The 12,027-nt window shown below is 49.4% G+C and overlaps 1 long non-coding RNA gene across 1 annotated transcript in view; it reads right to left on the reverse strand.

Annotated features, from left to right (window-relative positions):
- Positions 1-4,215: 4,215 nt before the first annotated feature.
- The window catches only part of LOC147365446 (uncharacterized), a 43,052-nt gene continuing 35,240 nt past the window's right edge, over positions 4,216-12,027 (reverse strand). The window contains exon 2 of the long non-coding RNA XR_015133770.1: positions 4,216-4,492. This is a non-coding gene — a long non-coding RNA (uncharacterized LOC147365446). The remainder of the gene's footprint in view (positions 4,493-12,027) is intronic.

The raw sequence follows: 12,027 nt of genomic DNA on the forward strand, positions 1-12,027 counted from the left end.
TTTATTGATTTGGATCGTTTGGACAGAATAATTAGATCTGCCTCATAAAGCTGTTGTAAACAGGATAACTCCAGTACAGAGCTTCACTTATTGCCCGGCACGCTCAATGGATTGTTCATCATATATTTGTTTAAAAACACTGGATGTGCATTCAAAATGCCAGTGTATCAATATACTGGTAAGATTTCAGAATCCCAGCAACTTCCCCAGAGACAACCCACAACCTCACTAAAAATAGCAGATTAAAATGGTCACAGGGAGACACTTGAATCCATGCTTTTTAAGTCCCTAACACAGGTTTGCCTAAATGAGACAGAGGTAGGGAAAGTTTCTGCACACAGATGAGAAAGCCGGGGTTTCGATAGTACAAGCTCAAGACCTTTCCCGGTCGCTTGAAAACTATAGTGGCAGCCAAGGTCTGACACCCAAAGCTACAATTGGAATGCTCTAATAAAATTAGTTTTTCAGAATTCGTGTATTCTCATGCATTCAGAATTTCACTGAAAGCCAAAGAAAAGGTTATGTTTGGTAGCAATGATACAAGGATCACTTAAACTCTAGATATTCAAAGTGTGGTCCCAGCAACATCCAGGTTTGTTAGAAACGCAAGTTCTTGGGCCTCAGCGTCTGCAGAAACAGAAGCCCCAAGATTCCTGCACACGTCACAGCTGGAGAAGGTCTGCCGTGCCACATCCCCGCTGCTCCCAAAGACCCAAGTTTCCCTCGGTCAGTTTCAGGTCGACTTCAGATACTCTGAATGTGTGTATCCACCCCTCACCAGACTCCAAGGAAGCTTGCAGCCTCAACGCTGACAGTCTTAGGGACACGATCAACACACTTGCACTTTCTGCTTTGTCCACGGCTACAGCGCCGTCCCCTGAAATGCGTGGCCCCAGCCAACCTGTGATTATCCGGCTCATCCTAGAATTCGGGTTCTTTCCAGGAATCTGAAGAAGGGTCCTCACATGTCCAATTTCCAGTTGTAGAGAAGAATCCACCTGGTGTCACTGAGAGGTCATCCCCAGGATGTGGAAAGAACAAGGAATGTGAAGGTTTCTAGGAACAGAGCTGGAAGTGGACGTTACCGCTGGGAATCGAGAGGCAAGATGGCTGGGACCATCCAGGTTGTAGCCATTGTTCCTGAGCCAACCCAGCTGTCACTGAGGACCCCGCTGCCCCTGGAGCTTCTGGCGCAGAAGGAGCACTCGAGACAATCCACAGAGGGCTTGTTGAACCCTTGGGGAGCCCGTGATATGCCCAGTCTTCAAGAGAAGGAACGAGGCTCAGAGAAGAGGCCTGATTCGTCTAACGTCACGTGGGAGCCAAACTGCCACCTCAGTCCAGGCCTGTCAAACCCGAATGTCTGCCACTGTGCTTCCCAGCTTTTCCATCAACAGGCATAATGAGAACTAGCTTTGGTATAGTAAATCACAATCTTCAGCATGTTTTTTTTCCTGCATACATTACTCCTTGTAATACCCCCAAGAGGTTCCTGTGAGCATCGTCTCCATTAAAAAGATGGGGAAACTGTCTTGAAGAGGTGAAATCACTTACCACAAGCCAAACATGGTAAATTCAAAGGACTGTAAAAGATGTACTCACGTTCCCACATAAACCCCCACAAACAAGGTTTGTAGAGTATACAAATTCAAATAAGCTCCGAGCCAAGGTGAAAGGCAGGCCCACAGGTCATTTGCAGATGGGATTCCGTATTAGAGTAACGCGAGCAGTGATTCTCAAAGGATGGTGCCCGGGCCAGCAGTGTCAGCGTCTCCAGACCTGCGTGTTCTCGGGCCCTTTCTGTTGTGCTGAGTCAGACACTAAGGGGACTGCCAATGAGCCCTCTCAGTGCCATGACACAGCCCTCTCAAACTTGAGCACCATCAGGCGGATGTTGGGATGGATGCTAGAGTTGGGCTCAGCTCCATTCTAGGAACCGAGGAAGCATAAAGTGCTCTGACCCTGTTTCCTAATCTGTAAAGTGAAGTTAATACTGCTTCCCTCGTTGACGGATTGGGAGGATTCAATGAGAATTAACTAACCGACAGCCCTGGGACCTCTCTGGTTAAGACTGTGCTTCCAATGCAGGGGTGTGGGTTTGATCCCTAGCCAGGGGACTAAGATCCCACACGCCTTGCAGCACAGACAGGAGATCAAAAATAAAATCAATGGACAGCACTTAGCCTGGTGTCTGGCACAGAGCATACTCAGCACATTGTAGCTGAATTTATATGATCCCCAGGGCCGGGAGTCTGACAGCGCTGTTGGTGATCCTCAGGACCGCTGGTGGGTGTCCAAATTTTCCTCTAAGATAGCTTGGCAGTATTTATCAAAGCTTATAAAAACACACACCCTCCTTAAAGCAATTTCACTTCTAAAAATTAATCCCCCAGGTGAATACACTCAGATTCACAGGAGGCCTGGCTACTCCTGGGAGCCTTATGAATGCAATGGTCGAGGAAGGTGAAGGAAAGGGGAGGTTGGAGAATGTTTTCAGAAACTGCCAGGAAGAAAAAAAAAGTGTATGTCATTATCAGGTAATCCAAAGTATAAGAGTAAATTTTCCCTGGGGAAAAATTCTTTTAATTTCTGAATTGGATTTTTGCAAGAGAAATAATAATTGATTATCACAAATATAAAGTAATTTGGAAAGAAATGCTCTCTCTGGATAGTGCGATTTTAAGTAATGTAAAATTTTTCTCCTTTATGCCTTTCTAGTTTTCCATTTTTTCTTCTGCTTCTGAACTCAGAACATGTTCAATACTTTCAAAAACAAGAACGACAACTATAGATTATAGACCCAGTTTTGTAATAAAAAATGCATTGATACGTACAGAAAGATATATACCACAATGGTTAAAAGTTGGTGTCTATGGATTTACAGGGAAACTTTATTTTCTTTACAATTTTCTGTTTCTCCGATTTTCTGGAATGCTCCTACATTGGTTCTATTGATAAAATCAGAAAGTTCGGGCCGTCAGTGGCCTCAGCTCAGACTCGGAAGAGGGTGCCTCTCAGCTCCCAAGCCCTGGGATTACCGAGCCAGTCATCGACCCTCCCCTGGATTCCAGCTCCCGGCTAGAAATAAAGGAAACAGAATCTGCCTTCTGAGACCAACCTGGACCTGTGGTTTCAGCGCTCCAGACCAGAGAGAGCCGCAGCGCCTAGAGACGCCGCCAGGGGGCAGCATAGCCTGCAAGATCGCGCGGTTGGAACCCGCCGATCCCCAGAACGGCCGGCAGAGGACGCAAGGCCACAAACTGCGGCCTGGGAACGTGCATCTCTGGATTTCGGAGGCTAGGTCGGGAGGATGATGCAGGAAGCTTCGAGAAGGACGTGCTGCCTCGGAAGCTGGGAAAATGCGGAGACAAGCAGGAATGGAGTCATCCCCTGGGGTTTATTGTGCCCAGCGCCTGATTCCCAACGGGAGGAGTCAGAGCTGAGCCCAGAACCACTGGGGGCTGGAGTCTGTCCCGGCCCTCGGGCCATCGCACCTGGCCCTGGACGAGGAGCCCTGAAGCCAGCTTGGAGAGGGGAGCTGGGACGCGGGAGGGCTCTAAGGAATGGTATCTCGCTGATACTGGGAAGAGGAGTACAGATTTTTCACTGGGCGGAGAAAAGGGGCGGGGAGAAGACGCCAGCTTCTCCTACAGGAAAGGCTTCTCCTTACCATGAAAAGACCTGGAAGCCCGGGAAAGTGTGGCTGAGTGGTGTGTGCAAGGGAGGGGAATTTGGGGGAAATGCCGCCAGTATCTCAGGATTATGAGGGCCCTTCAGTACCCAGTGACGGAGTGCCGGCTTCATCCTGAGAGCAGGCAGTCCCTCTGCAAGTGTTTGTCCAGGGGAGGAGCAGCAGCCACACCCTCACTCGGCCACTTACTGCTTTTGTCTGTGTGGCATCAGCCAGATCCCCTCTCTGAGCCTCAGTGCTCTCATCTGTAAAATGGAGACAATAAAACCTACATCACGGTCTTGCTGTGAAGCTTAAAATGGATAAATGGAGAGCCTGAAGTCATGACTTTCCTTCCCCTGCCCTTTCATCTCTCTGCAGTAAAGCAAATAGAAAAGGCAGACCAGCAAGCCCTAATTTACAGTGTCACAGTGGCAGCTCGGCGAGCATGACTAGGCCAGGGGAGTCGTCCCAGCTAGTTTCTAGGGACGAGGAAATCATTTCATCCTGTGTGATTGCAATCAAGAACAAGTTCTTTCGTCTTATTCCCGTTTATAATGAAAATGTATTTTAATCATGTGCAGTCTCCAAGAAAGATGGTAGCAGGAGAGAACAGTGCTTTTGATAAGAAAAAGCTAAAAATAGAGATGAAGATGTCGATTCTATTGAAATTCCAAAGGATGCCAAACTCTGAATAATGATTTCGGTCCAGAAGGTAGGAGGGGGCGCTGCTGGGAACCCTTTCCCCGCCGTGGAACCACTTCAGGTGCAGCAAGAGAAGGGCTGTGCAGCTTTCTGGCTGGGCGGCGTGGGTGCAGATGGCTGAAATGAGAAAGAAAGAAAAAGTTTTCTTCCAACAGCCTTCTCACCAGCAGGGTGACTCACATCTGTAAATCCAGTGATGATGACCTGAGGAGGAGGAAGAGGGTGCTGTTACTGAAAAAGAAGCTGAAACGGAATTTTGCTTCAGCTTCCCGGAGCTCCTCTGCAAGACAAAATCTGGACAACGGGGAAAACAAAACAAAGAAACCCCAGGCTAAGTAGAGCCTGACAATAAAAATGGAGGGAGGAAGAGGGTAAGTCTGGACAGAAAGCTGCCTGGACCAGCTGTGGGCAGTAGCTTTCAAGTCTGAGAGTTGAAAGCTGGGCGGGGTGGGGGTTGGGAGCGGGTTTGCGGGGAGAGGGTGCCAAGGGACAGCACATGCGGAGCTCCCATCCTTGAAACTACACATTGAGAGCACACCCCAGTCTGGGGGGAGGACAGGGTCTCTCCCCTTTCCTTCACTGCAGCATCATCTGAAGAGCCTCTCACAAGTCCCACTGCTTAGGCCCATCCAAGCCGATCACATCCCAACATTCAGAGGTGGCCTGGGAATCGGCATTTTAGGCTTCCCAGGCCTTGGGTTCTGAGTGCGGCGGGGACTGAGAACGGTTGTTCTCAGGATTGAGGAGTACACGGAAGTGTTTCCATGGCTTTGGAGGTGCGGGAGTTGGGGGGATGGGGGCGAGGGGACGGGGACGAGGTTGATGCCCAGCAGTGACTTGGGGTTCAGCAGGGAGCTAGGCGTGAGGGCGTGCCATCATTTAAATGCACTCGACCCCCCAGGAGCCGCTGTGACAGACAGGGGGGCTCACAGTCGCTGAGCAGTCGTTTTCCCCTATCACCACCTCGTTCACTCTCACAGCACCCTGTCAGTGAACTGTGACTCTAGTGGCCACCACGTCACCGGTGAAACGGCAGCCTTTCAGGCCCTTGCCAGGGACCAGGGACCGGCAGGGCGAAGGGAGGCAGGGCGCTCCCGGCCCCAGACCCGCCGCTCAGCCCGCCGGCCTTCGCGGCGAGGGAACGAGCCCGCCTTCTGACCCGGGGTACGAGGGGACCCGGACCGTCGCTGGACGCCCACAGCAGACGTCCGCAGGAGCGCAGCAGCGCGGGAGTTCTGGAGAACGTGGGTCTGCAGAGCTTGCAGCGTGAGTGGAGTGATGAGGCTCCTGGAGCCCCGCAGGGAGCTCTATTCCGGGCACGCAGCTGCCTCCTCCAGCCTTTCCCACCCGCATCCCCGCTCCGGCAGGTTCCCCCGGCACGCCTCCTCCTTCAGCCGTCTTTTCTGCCTCAACCTCTCTGACCTCAGAAGCTCTTTCTTTTCACTACCAAAATAGTACATGTTCATAAGGACAAACTAAGATGACACAGAAGTGTGTACAGTGATCGCTTCCTTCTTTCTAATCCCAGCCCCAGCCCTGCCTTCTTCGGGGGTTGGGGTAACTGCCTTGTATTGATCTGTACTCATCCGGGGCTTCCCTGACGTTAGTTGGTGAACAATCAGCCTGCAATGCAGGAGACTGCAGTTAGGTTCCTGGGTGGGGAAGATCCGCGGAAGAAGGGATAGGCTCCCACTCCAGTATTCTTGGGCTTCCCTTGTATGGCTCAGCTGGTAAAGAATCTGCTGGAATATTGCAGCAGATCCCCTGGAGAAGGGAAAGGCTACCCATTCCAGTATTCTGGCCTAGAGAATTCCATGGACTGTATTCCATGGGACTAGAATTCCATGGGGTCGCAAAGAGCTGGACACCACTGATTGACCTTCACTTTCATCTGGACTTTACATAGTATGCCATTGACTGTAATTGTGTTCAGGCTCCCCAGTTGGCACTAGTGTGGAATCTGCCTGCCAATGCAGGAGACTTAAGAGATGCACATTCTATCCCTGGGTTGGAAAGATCCCCTGGAGGTGGGCATAGCAACCCACTCCAATGTTCTTGCCTGGAGAACCCTATGGACAGAGGAGTTTGATGGGCTGTGGGCCATAAGGTTGCAAAGACTGAAACACAAATGAAGCGACTTAGCACATAAGTATATTTTGTTTGACTTTGTACAAATGAAATACACATATTCCCCTACAACTTCGTTTTTCCCCTTAAAATTTTCTTATTTTTTAGGTAATATTTATAGCCCTTCCTCATTCTTGCTAAGAGCCTCATAGAAGTCTGAAGCAGTAATTCCTATAATTTATTAATCATTCCTCTGTTGATAGACATTTCTGTTATTTCCACATTTTTGCTACTACTGAAAAAATAAAAACTTCTGTCCTGAATACGCTTGTGCAAAGATTTATATTGTTATGCCGTTGTTTCTCTGATAGAGGTTCCTATAAGTGAGATGAGTTAGGTCCTAGGAGCATTTAAATTTTTGGTGGTGATGATCAAAGCCAGCTGTATTTAGCGTTTATTTTGATGTGCATGATAAGCACAGTTTATTCATTATCCCATTTTAGCCTCTTATCAACTCTATAAGATAAATTCTATTATTAGCCTCATTTTTCACACAATAAATTGAGACCTAGAACGGCTGACCCCCTTGCCCCAAATCCCACAAAGATCATATGGATTGTCCTCCAAAAGGGTATTTCACTCTAGCAGTAAAGGCCCACACCTTCCCCAACACAGAATATAATTGTCTATTTAAGAACTAAAAATCTAAAGGTAACTTTTAAAAAACTTTATTTTGTTCCTATCCCTGCCTCCTCCCCCTTTGACCTTTCATGGGCCTGATGCCTGTCGGTCCCTTTGCTCTGCTACTGTCTACACAGCCCTTAGGCGCCGATGCTCTGGGTACACTGCTGTTCAGTCCCCACATCAAACCTATGCGATACGAACCGATCATCCTCCTTTCATAGATGAGGAAACTGAGGAGCAGAAAGGTCATGTGACTCCCCTGGGGGTCAAGGTCAATGGGAGCAGGAGCGAGGCTTGGACTCGGAGACAGTGTCTGCACCCCTCCCACAGACACGGTGCAGAGCAGCTTGCCATCGTTTGCACTGCTCCGTCCTCTCTCCTGAACACTTCCAGGCTCTCATTACCTCCCGAGTTTTAAAAACACACTTTCCATCTTGGAATCTGTCCAGTTGGGAAATGATGCTTCCTGGTAATCTGGTCCTAAATTCCTTAGCAAAAGCTGCAGTGAAAGGCTTGTCCTTGGTGAAGTCGCACCAGAAGTCCCATCTTGGAGATGTGAACCAGATGGTGGAAAGGAGAGAGCCCCATGTGCACAGAGCCAGGGGACTGCCTAGGTCTCTCCAAGATCTGCAGCCACAAAGACCAGAGACCTCAGTTCTGGAGATGCTACAGTTTAGAGAAAGAGCCAGGTTGGCTGACCCCTTGCATCAGAAATGCACCTCCAACCTACACTGTTGGTGGCAATGTAAATTGGTACAGCCAATGTGAAAAACAGCATGGAGGTTTCTCAAAAAACTAAAAATAGAGTTATCATATGATCCAGCACTTTCACTCCTAGGCCTATATCAGGGAAAAAAAAAAAAAAAAAGAACTCTAATTTGAATAGATACATGCTTCCCAATGTTCATGGCAGCATTATTTACAGTTGCCAAGATATGGAAGCAGCTGTCCATCAACAGATGAATGGATAAAGATGTGGTGTACATACTGCTGCTGCTAAGTCGCTTCAGTTGTGTCCGACTCTGTGCAACCCCACAGACGGCAGCCCACCAGGCTCCTCCGTCCCTGGGATTCTCCAGGCAAGAACACTGGAGTGGGTTGCCATTTCCTTCTCCAATGCATGAAAGTGAGAAGTCAAAGTGAAGTCGCGCAGTCGTGTCCAACTCTTCACGACCCCATGGACTGCAGCCTACCAGGCTCCTCTGTCCATGGGATTTTTCAGGCAAGAGTACTGGAGTGGGGTGCCATTGCCTTCTCCTCAGCCATAAAACAGAATGAAATTTTGCCATTTGCAACAACATGGATGGATTTGGAGGGTATTATGCTAAGTGAATAAGACAGAGAAAGGCAAATACTGTAAGATCTCACTTATATATGGAATCTAAAAAATACAACTAGTGAATATAAAAAAATGAAGAAGACTAGAACGAAAAAGAGAGAGAAAGAGAAGGAAGGAAAGAAAGAATGACGTGGGTGGTTCAAAGCATGGTGGCTGCCCCACCGTAGACAGGACACTTTACCCGCCCCTCTTGTTCTAGGAGGCCCACCAGCAGTCAAGCAGACAGAGGATGGCTGAGAGAACTCACTCCTTTATGACTCTAAAAGTAGTGAAGTGAAAGTGTTAGTTTTCAGTCGTGTCCGACTCCGTAGCCCACCAGGCTCCTCTGTCCATGGGATTCTCCAGGCAAGAACACTGGAGTGGGTAGCCATACCCTTCTCCAGGGGATGTTCCCCACCCAGGGACTAAACCTGGGTCTCCTGCATTGCAGGCAGATTCTTTACCACCTGAGCCACCAGAGAAGCCCCTCTTTATGCCTCTAGTAATAATGAAAACACTGATGGCCTTTCCACGGGGCGTGACTAAGCTCTTCTCTGGCTCAGACCCCCACTTTCATCAATCTCTCATGACCCATAGATCTCTAGAGCCTAGCTATTCTCCCCCCACCTTCAGCCCCACCCCTGCAGAGGGGGTCTTTGAAATCCCTGCTGAATGAGGCTCTTCACATCAAATCAGTGAAACAGACCCAGAACAGAATCAGTCAGGGCAGACGCCCTGGGGCATCCAGAGTCCCAGGGACTCTGCCCTGGACGATGTCTCAGTTGCTGTGTGCCTCTTTGAGCTCTGGCTTTCTTGTTTGTACAATGAGGCAGTAATAGGAGCTGCCTGATGGGGTTTGTACAAGGAGCTCCTGTGGCGATGCTCTGGGAGGAGGCAGCAACACAGCCTCGGGCAGACACACCAGTACCTAAGTGGTAGGTCCTGTCTCAGTCCGCTGGGGCTGCTCTAACAGAAATATTGCAGACCAACCGGGTGCCTTATAAATGATGGAAATTCAGTTCTCAGACTTCTGGAGGCTGGAGAGTGGAAATCACGGCCCTGGTGATTCCGTATCTAGTGGGGACCCGCTTCCTCACTGAGGGCCATCTCCTCACTATAACCTCACAACCTCCCAGGTTGAAAGGGAGGGCTGGCTCTCTCTTTGGTAAGGGACCTTATCCCAACGCTGAGGGTTCTGCTCACATGGCCTAATCACCCCACACAAGCCCCACCTCCCTAACAGCATCATGTTGGGGATTGGTTTCAAATGTGAGTTTCAGGGGTTGGGGACACAAATGTTCCACCTGCAGCCATTAGCATTCCATCCGAGGTGCCTGGTCCTCAGAGAGTAGGACTTGAGATCCTATGCTTTTAACGAGGTGATACCAGGGAACAGGATGGGGGACAGCGGGGAGTGGCGGGAGCAAGCCAGCGGGCTGTGGTTTGAGCAGGCTCCTGTGTAGGCACCTGGGGGCTCAGGCCACTGAGGAAGTGTGGAATCACATCCGTGCCATCACCCCGCACAACGGGAGGGAGGTGGGGGCGGACTCTGAGCCCCAAGATGTAAGCGTTGCCTTGAGAGGTGTGGTGGTTGCCAGCCCCACTGAACGTCTGGGCACAGCTGGGTAAAGAGACAAGGGCAGAGAAGAGGGATGCAGAAGATGGAGAAGGGTGGTGCTCAGCTTCAGGCCCACCCTGGAGGCTCAGGAGCATTGCTTACCTCAGGGCTCCACTTTCCATTATCACCAGAAATAACAAGTACGCGTAAAGAGGTATTTTTCTGTTCACTACCCACTTAAATGTAACAGAGTGCTTTGACCACCTCAGCACGCATGCACATGACCAACTTGATCTAATTTTTATTCTTCTCTGTGAAGCTTGATGGCTTCCCAGGTGGCGCTCATGGTAAAGAACCCGCCTACCAATGCAGGAGGTGAAGGCTTAGTCCCTGAGTCAGGAAGATCCACTGGAGGAGGGCATAGCAACTGACTTCAGTGTTCTCGCCTGAGAAGTCCAGCAACAGAGAAGCCTGGAGGGCTATGGGCCATAGGGTCACAATGAGTCACACACGACTGAAGCGACTTAGCACGTATGCACATGACGCTTGGATTTCAGTAAATACTCAAACAGTCTCCCTGGTTCGGGAAAAGGTAAGAAGGGAAATGGCCACTTATGGAGGGGTTCTGTGTGCCAGCAGCCATGCTAAGCACCCCATCCTCATACAGCTCAAGCCCTTGGGAATTCATCACACTGTTTTGTAGGGAACAAAACAGGCCTGGAGAGGTAATGCATCTTGTCCCAGATCACACAGCCGGAAAGAGATCCAAATACATTAAATTTAAAATCCCGGCATCAGTCATCCCAACTACCGCTGGAATGGGATGAAAAGGGCTCTACTCTTTGAAGGAGTCCAGATATCTGGTGAGTGGGGAGGACAGAGCAAAGTACTCAAAGTCAGAAGCCTAAAGGGCTGAGTTAATGACCTTAAATCACTTCCCACAGGTCCTCCTCCTGAAGGGTTTCTCTTCTGCTCTTAGGAAAGCCAGCTGATAAACTGAACGCTGAGATGGAGAATGGTCCTGCATTCCAGTTGACTGGGCATCATTGATAACAGCACTCTCTTCTGTTCTCAGTCATCTTGGTTTGGACACTGAGCTGTCTCCCTCTACAAAACTGTGGCTCAGATGGTAAAGAATCTGCCTGCAATGTGGGAGACCATGTTCCATCTCTGGGTTGGGAAGATCACTTGAAGGGAATGGCTACCTACCCGAGTATCCTTGCCTGAAGAATCCCATGGACAGAGGAGCCTGGTGGGCTACAGTCCATGGGGTCGTAAAGAGTTGGATACAACTGAAGTGACTCAGCACACACACACACACAAATGATATTAAGTTTAAAGAGCTTACCATGGTTTAGTTTACTTAATGCTCCCCACAATCTTGAGAGTTGGACTATAAAGAAAGCTGAGCACTGAAGAATTGATGTTTATGAACTGTGGTGTTGGAGAAGACTCTTGAGAGTCCCTTGGACTGCAACCAATCCATCCTAAAGGAAAAGAGTCCTGAGTATTCATTGGAAGGACTGATGCTGAAACTGAAACTCTAGTACTTTGGCCACCTGATAGGAAGAACTGACTCACTGAGAAAAACCCTGATGCTGGGAAAGATTGAAGGCGGAAGGAGAAGGGGACAACAGAGGATGAGATGGTTGGATGGCATCACTGGCTCAATGGACATGAGTTGGTGATGGACAGGGAGGCCTGGCACGCTTCAGTCCATGGGGTCACAAAGAGTTGGACACGACTGAGCGACTGAACTGAACTGAACTGAACGATCTTGAGAGGGAGCTGTTTCTGGCTCCACTTACTGAATGAATTTAAGGAGAGACCCAGAGAGGCAAGATAATTTGCATGAGGCCACACAACAAGCCCCCAGTATGGCTGAGACTGGATCCCAGATGCCCAACCCCAAAACCCATGTCCTTTTTGCCTTGCCATCCTGCATTGCTCTTAGATTGGAATCCATCCATCCATGCATTCATTCTTTTTCTTATGAGCACATGAAGCCACTCCTCATGTTTGACT

This window comes from Bos grunniens, chromosome 10, assembly GCF_055505025.1.
Source record: "Bos grunniens cultivar Pamir isolate PY7600 chromosome 10, Bosgru_T2T1.0, whole genome shotgun sequence".
NCBI classification, from domain to species: Eukaryota; Metazoa; Chordata; class Mammalia; order Artiodactyla; family Bovidae; genus Bos; species Bos grunniens.